At 43.0% G+C, this 7,492-nt stretch overlaps 1 long non-coding RNA gene across 1 annotated transcript in view; it reads left to right on the top strand.

The window, feature by feature from the left end:
- LOC144112586 (uncharacterized) overlaps window positions 1-6,292 on the top strand; it is a 6,861-nt gene extending 569 nt beyond the window's left edge. Inside the window, exons 2-3 of the long non-coding RNA XR_013310337.1 lie at window positions 1,651-1,779; window positions 6,188-6,292. This is a non-coding gene — a long non-coding RNA (uncharacterized LOC144112586). The remainder of the gene's footprint in view (window positions 1-1,650; window positions 1,780-6,187) is intronic.
- The last annotated feature ends 1,200 nt before the right edge of the window (window positions 6,293-7,492 follow it).

Below are 7,492 nucleotides of genomic sequence, written 5' to 3'. Positions count from 1 at the left end.
GGCAAGCTGCTGTCGGCACAGATTTATTGCTGGTTTATTGCCATAGCATATGGTTATACTGCACAGTTTGTACCTCTACCTTCTTAAAGCTGTATACTTGAAAAATTTAAAATTAGTTGAAGGAAAATTCAAGGAAATGTAACAGTAACTGTCTCACATTTTGGTGGACACTTGAACCGTGATATAAGGGAGGGATATAGAAGAGAAGTAATGAAGAGCTGATGCCCATGTTAGATGCCCCTCTTTAGTTAAACATACCTCGCAATTAACACATTTGGTGCAAACCAAACATGGGACTTGCACATTCACAAGCACCCTCATGTCAGTAAAACAAAGTGCCAATGTTGCCATACTTTAGAGCTTTGCTCCTAAAAGCGCAGCTGACTGCTGCTCAAATTTGAGAGCAAAAATATGTCTACTTTTTCTCATGTGCAGTCTGCGGTGCTGGTGCCATTTGCAATGGTGATTGACATTGAGTTGCATGATGCTCAGTCTGTCCCTGGAGTTAGTGATTTTGTCTGTCGTGTGAATGTACTGTTAAAATTAGTGCAAAACAATGGTTCTCTAGTTCATTTTAGGTAACTGTGTCCTGTGCCACATGCTACCACCCTTTTTCCTCAAATTTCCTAATCTCACTTAGCCATCTGATTGCCACCCATTCATGCATTCACCTACTTTTGGAATCCTCCCAGTGTTTTAGTGTGGTATTGCTTATATCTTCTCCGCATTACACATGCATTGCACTTCCTTTTTTTTTATTTAGTCAAGAGATCTCTGTTCCTGTTTCTTGCATAAGCATAAGAGGTGACTCAAGTGCACCATCTAGGCTTGTGATGCAATGTGTAGGGCGCTTCGTTTTTGGGTAAAACCTGGTTTCTCCCTACTGTTGCACCAAAAAAGATTCTTAAAGATCAGGTTCAACCCAATTTCTGTGCAAATGTGCCTGTAAGAAAGTGTGGTTTGAAGGTGCACAAAGGCAAAGAACTGCTGGAGTGTAGTGGATGTCACATAATTCTTCTGACAGATTTATTAAACAATTCTGGTTATTTTATTTCTCTTTTATTGTTTATTGTTTGTCGGTTGCTTATAATTTTTGGATAAACTGAAAACTACATGTACTGACTGGGATTTCATTCCAATAATTATACCCATTATTATGAAGCTGTGTTGGAAGGTAGGTGTGCATTTAGTATGCGTGCTTTGAATTTCAGTGATTGTTTCTGCAATGCAAAATGGAGGACATGTCTCTGCTGTGCGAGTTTTTTGCAATGGAGTGAAAGTAGCTGGAGCAGCATTTGCTACTGTGTCACCCAGCCAAAAGTTCTCCCACAGACCAATGAGCTTCTGAATACCTATGGCTTAAAGCTCGATGCTCTGGTTGGCCTTTCCGAGGTTTTCTGCATTAACGAGTGCAAGCCCAAGGGCTCAGAGCTAACAAGCATTTGAAACCGTAGAGCTATACACAGTAGTGCTGGGACCGTGCAGCAAGTCAGTGTGAATTAGGTCGCGACAAACGTGGTTTACTGTAGAAAGCTTGTGTGAAAAAATCGTTGCGCTCACAGAAACCACTGTTTCTTTCTTAGTTGGTCATTGAAACAAAGCAATGCATGGAAAATTTTATATCTCACTGATCCCTCAATTTTTTTCCAGCTAAAGACCAAGAGTTGCATGGAAGTTGTGCAAGCCACCAAGTTGCGTGGGATTTTTGCCGGGACCTGGAGCAGGCTGGGAAATTAGTGGATGGCCAGTGGTATTCGCTCAGTAAGGCAAGCTTTTTCTGTAAGTACAGTTTTTGGCATGGCATTGCTTAGGAACGCATGCACTAATCTGACTACTCTATGCCAGCCCATGCTTCAAGAATAATGAAGTACATGAAAAAAAATTGATTTCCGAAAAACAATTGCCGCTTCTGTGATGTTTTTTCAGGAAAGTATTTGCCATTTAATGGGCTGTGAAAACCTTAAAAATTACTATGTGCTTGTTTTGGCTTTTTTTTCAAATTTCTTCCACATCTATGTTAGCCTGACCTTGTAGTTTGTCTGCATGAGATTGGCTGCTACCTACAGTTTGCTTTTTTGTTGCTCCTTTATTGCCTGTCACAATCTTTACTTTGCGTGGCAGTGTCATGGAGTTTGGGAAGTAATCTGACCTTATTTCTGCATTGGCCTGTAGTGCAAGCTTTTGCATGTGGGGCATGTTTATGGTGTCCTTTCGTTTGCTGTAACTATAGTTTGGCCATGAGGGTTAGAGGCTTAGTCCTTTTTTTATTTTGATGCAGTGTCATATACTTCATGCATAAATAATGAAGTAAGCACTATTTTTTGTAATAAATGAACAATTATTATAGCTGTGGCCATTATAAGTGCACTTGACTCTAAAATGGCTTTCTTTCAGCCTTCAGTATTACATCTTAAAACCACCCGGAAGACACAAAACAGGAGAAGAGATGAGCACAAGATGAGGCTGGTCTAACAACTGAAATTTTATTGAAGGAAAGTGGCAAAAGAAGACCTGCAAAGAGATTCAAGCATGCAAGACCCCAAAGCAGTGAGAGGGCAAAAAATAACCGAAAGGCACTGATGTACTAGTAAACCATCTAAAAAACTAGTTCCTTACAGTGAAGGTTCACCGACGGTTTAGCCAGGCACTTGTTTTTAGCCTTACTGATGTAGTAAGCCTCAACTATCTACCGACAGATTTATCCCTTCCATAAACCACTGATGTGTCGTGGAAATTAGGCGTGCAAAGAGACAGGTCATCCTCAGTTTTGCATTCACAAGATTGAGCATGCAGTGCCAGATTAGAATTTGCCTTCCCCCTATAGAGTGAAAGTGTTTTCAGCCAGGCGCACATCCAGATATCTCCTTGTCTGCCCATAATGGTTTCAGCTAAGAGGCAGTGGAATGCAGAAAACCAGTTTACTTTTGCAAGTGGTGAACATTTTTTACCTGCCACTGTGCATAGCGGACGATTACCCGTAGTTGTATCAAGCCTAGTTTGAACGAAGAAGCAAAGGGCTCCTACCTTACTTTTAGCGGTCAAGACAACAGCAACATCATACTTTGGTGCAACTTTCTTGAAATGCTGCGAAATAGCGTGGATGTAAGGTATAGAGCCCGTCTTTTTGTGCTGCTCAACTACGTCAGCATCATGTGAACGGTGTTCCGTTCCCTCGAGAGAGTAAAAACACACTCTGACAGGTGCGCAAGATGGGCAAGTGGGAACCCAGGTGCCATTGGCTTAAAAACCTGCTCCGAGAATGCATTCTAAGCACTGTGATGGCATGACTTTCATAAAGCGGTCGTGATGCATGTGATTGCCAACCTGTCCTTCACCAGCCTCGAGTGGTTCAACTCGTAGCTAAGAGGCTTCCCGATCTTGGGCTTTGGCGCCAACATATGTGGTCGTCCGCAAAGTGCAGTCTAAGTCAAGAAGCTACAAACGGTTATGCTTAATGAAATTCAGACGTAAAAGATAGGCTTTGACCACATGCCTAAAGATTTCTAAAACGTCTTGCGCCAACTTATCTGAGCCCTCCTTGTGCAAAAAAATTAGGTAGCTATCAACATAATGAAATGCTACTATACCAAGGCCTTCCAAACAGGGCTTTGATGCGGTATCGACTCTGGACAGAAGAATGTCGCGGAGGAACAGTGCAACCTGGGATCCTCTGCATATGCCTAATTTCTGATGTAAATACCGCCTGGCCAACTCACAAAAGTGGAGTTCTAGTTTCTTGTGGAGAGCAACGTGGGCAGGTGCTCTGCAGTGAGCATCGACATGGAGGGCCTGCACTATTCATTGTCACATGATAGACCTCTGAGGCATGTGCAAACTGCATCAGGGTGAACAATGAACATGCTTTTACAGATGATTGCGTGATTTCAGTTGCTGGCTTCTTGGGGCGGTTGTCCTTTTACTGCAAATCCGCATTTGTCAGATGGCAGGGCGGTATTTACACACAGGTCGTACCTTTGCTCAGCAACATTTTTTTGTCTAAAGTCGATAAGGCATTAGAGGCCTGTTTGGAAGACCTTGGCATAGTAGCATTTCGTTATGTTCATGACTGTAATTTTTCTGGACATAGAAGGCTCAGATAAGTTGGCACAAGATGTTTTAGGCGTCTTTAAGGCATGCGGTCAAGGCCTGTCTTTTACATCAGAATTGTCTAAGCAGAACCGTTAGCAGTTTCTTGATGCAGACGTGCGCTTTCTGGACGAATATGTTTGTCGGGGCTACAGCTAATGATCGGGGAAGGCTCTTTTTAACTATGAGTCGGACCACTCGTTGGGGAAGGATGGTGAAGAGGTGTATTTGTCGCTGGTCAAGGTCAGTAAAGATGGAAACACTTGATGGGTGTGCAATCGTGTGCATGACATCAGCTTTAGATAAGTCATGCCATCACTGCTGAGGACGCATTCTTGTAGCAGGTTTCCAAGCAGCTGGGTTCCCACTTGCCCATCTCAACAACCTGTCATAGTATGTTTTCACTCGCTCGAGGGTAAGGAGCAAATACTCCGATGATGCTGATACACCTTACCTCCACAGTGTTTCACAGTCTCAAGAAAGTCGCGGGAAAGCATAATGCTGCTGTTGTCTTAACAGCGAAGTGCAAGACAGGAGGCCTTTGCGCCGCCATTAAAAAGGCTTGATAAAACTGGGTACTTGTTCACAATGGACAGTGTCACAAAAAGAGGTTCACCACTTGCAAAGTAATGGAGTTTATTGCATTCCACTGCCTTATGGCTGCAACTTATATGGGCAGACGGGCAGATATCTGAATTTGCACCTGACTGAGCACTTTCACTCTATAGGGGGAAGGCAAATTCTAATCTGGCACTGCACGCTAAATCTTGTGAATGCAAATCTGAGGATGACCTGTCTCTTTGCACGCCTAATTTCCACGACACATCAGTGGTTTATGGAAGGGATAAATCTGTCGGTAGATAGTTGAGGCTTACTACATCGGTAAGGCTAAGGACACGTGTGGCTAAGCCATCGGAAAACCTTCACTGTAAGGAATTTGCTTTTTAGATGATTCATTAGCATGCCAGTGACCTTTGATTGCACTTCGCCCTTTCACTGCTTTGGGTTATTGTGTGCTTGTATCTCTTCGCGGGTCTTCTTTTGCGGCTTTCCTTCAATGATGCCGCCGCGGTGGCTCAATGGTTATGGCGCTCGGCTGCTGTCCCAAAAGACGCAGGTTCGATCCTGGCCGCACCAGTCAAATTTCAATGGAGGCGAAATTTTAGAGGCTTGTGTACTGTGCGTTGTCAGTGCACGCTAAAGAACCCCAGGTGGTCGAAATTTCTGGAGCCTTCCACTACGGCGTCCCTCATAGCCCGAGTCGCTTTGGGACGTTAAACCCTCACAAATCAAATAATCAAAATCTTCAATTAAATTTTTGTTAGTCCCGCCTCTTGAGCTCATGTCTTCTTGTGTGTTCTGGCTGGTTTTAAGGTGAGTCAGTACCAACTTGGCCAGTCATAAGCCTTGTTCTGTATTACAACATTTTTAATAATGTGAGTTTACTAGGCTATGTTGCCGGGGATCGTGTCCGCAGCAGTTGTGGGCAACTCAGAAGAGATAGTGTCATACGATTGGTTGTGTAATTGGCAGAGGATGATGTGAGGATGCTGCTCGAAAAGAAAATTTCATAATCGGATAATTATTTGCAGCCAGAAATGTCCAAAAAGTGGCTGGGCCAGAGAAAAAGTGCCGCAAAATTTTAAAACGCTGAAAGTAGGAGCTGCACCGTAGTGCCAAGTTTGAAAAACTGGAAGTATGGACAAAGCCAAAGCTTGGCGCCAAGTTTGAAAACTCGAAATGAGCAATCACGTGACCAGTGATAAGTGTCCTATACTTAACCAGGAGATAGGAAAAGGAATGATAAATTAGAGGCAATTAGGTAATTATTGAGAAGCGAAAGGCAATGAACGCGTGATTAGACTGGGCAAGTATTCAGTGAGTGGGCAGGAACGATCCATGGAGGAAAATTTGAAAACTCGAAATCGTTGCTGCGATGAAGTGAGGGTAAAATAAGAGTTAATTGATAAACAATCAAGTCAACGAGAAAACAACCATGGCGCCAAATTTGAAAGGCGACCAGTGTCGAGGAGGCGTCAGCGCTTTCACATTTTTTTTTAGCAGGTAGCAGCAGTGATCTCTATTTTTTGTTTTGTTTCAGCCAAGACAAAAACCATTTTTCTTGGCTCATGGGCGATGTATCTAGGAACCTGCAGCCAGGACAACGCTGGACAGCATGCATCAGCAAGCTCGATAAAAAAGCACGAAACAGTAAATAAATATTGATCATTTTCATTTCAATTCTAGTGGTTTTGTGCACGAATTACTCTGGAATGTACAAAGCTTGTGTTGACAGGCGACCATTAACAAGCTGTGCATTTTTGTGCATAGCTTACTCCAGAACACAAATCCTGTGTTAATTGACAGGTGACAGTAACGACTGTTACACAGTGTACGAGCACTACACAAGACACACTACAGAAGACAAGGCAAACTACAGAAGACAAGACAGACTACAGAAGACAAGACAGACTCCAGAAGACAAGACAGACTCCAGAAGACAAGACAGACTACAGAAGTCAAGACAGACTACAAAAGAGAGGACAAACTACAAAAGACAGACTATAAAAGACAAGACAGACTACAGAAGACAGGACTACAAAAGACAAGACAGACTACAGAAGACAAGACAGACTACACAAGACATGCCCAAAATATGACAAGACTACAGACTACAGAAATTTTCTGTCTTAGAATCCTGTAGTGCGTTTTGACTGGGAATGGCGTGAAAAGGGAAGTGAAGATAACCGATTGTCCTTAACCGTAACCGAATGGATATCAATTGAAGGGAAGCGTAGCAGGGGCGGCATAAAGTTACATGGCGGGATGAGATTAGGCAGTTTGCGGTGACAGTGTGGCCGCAGCTGGCACAGGGCGGGGTTAAATGGAAGGAGTTGCGAGAGGCGTTTTTCCTGCAGTGCGCGTAGCCGGCCTGATGTTGGTGACGATAAGTGCTTAGAAATTCACGCGCCTCTGGTGAGTGGGGTAAAGCGACGTATATTAAACAAAGCCACTCGCGATACCCTAAAAGCTTCTTCGTGGCAATATTGCATCATCTACTTGATAACGCTACAATAAACTGCCAAATGTACACTTCGTAAAAGAGGCTAACTTGCTTTTGTGCAAGTTAATTCTGATGTTGACAATTGTTCCAAATGGTATTTCTGCTAAGACCACTTTAGTTAAGCATTTATGCGAGCCTTTGCTGCTAGAATTAGCCCAACATAATCTTTGCCTCCAGAAGCGCCAGCTGAACGGACGTTATTTGATGAATACCATTCGTCTTTAAACCTGAAGAGAAAAAATGAAATGATTAATTACTGACAGCCCATCTCACTAACTTCTTTTTCATTGGAGCTTCATGACAAAGCCATACAATACGATTTGACATGGTAGTATTTCATAA

Source organism: Amblyomma americanum, unplaced genomic scaffold, assembly GCF_052857255.1.
Source record: "Amblyomma americanum isolate KBUSLIRL-KWMA unplaced genomic scaffold, ASM5285725v1 scaffold_427, whole genome shotgun sequence".
NCBI lineage: Eukaryota > Metazoa > Arthropoda > Arachnida > Ixodida > Ixodidae > Amblyomma > Amblyomma americanum.
The sequence above is the reverse complement of the archived record's forward strand: the minus strand, read 5'-3'. Positions and strand labels throughout refer to the sequence as shown.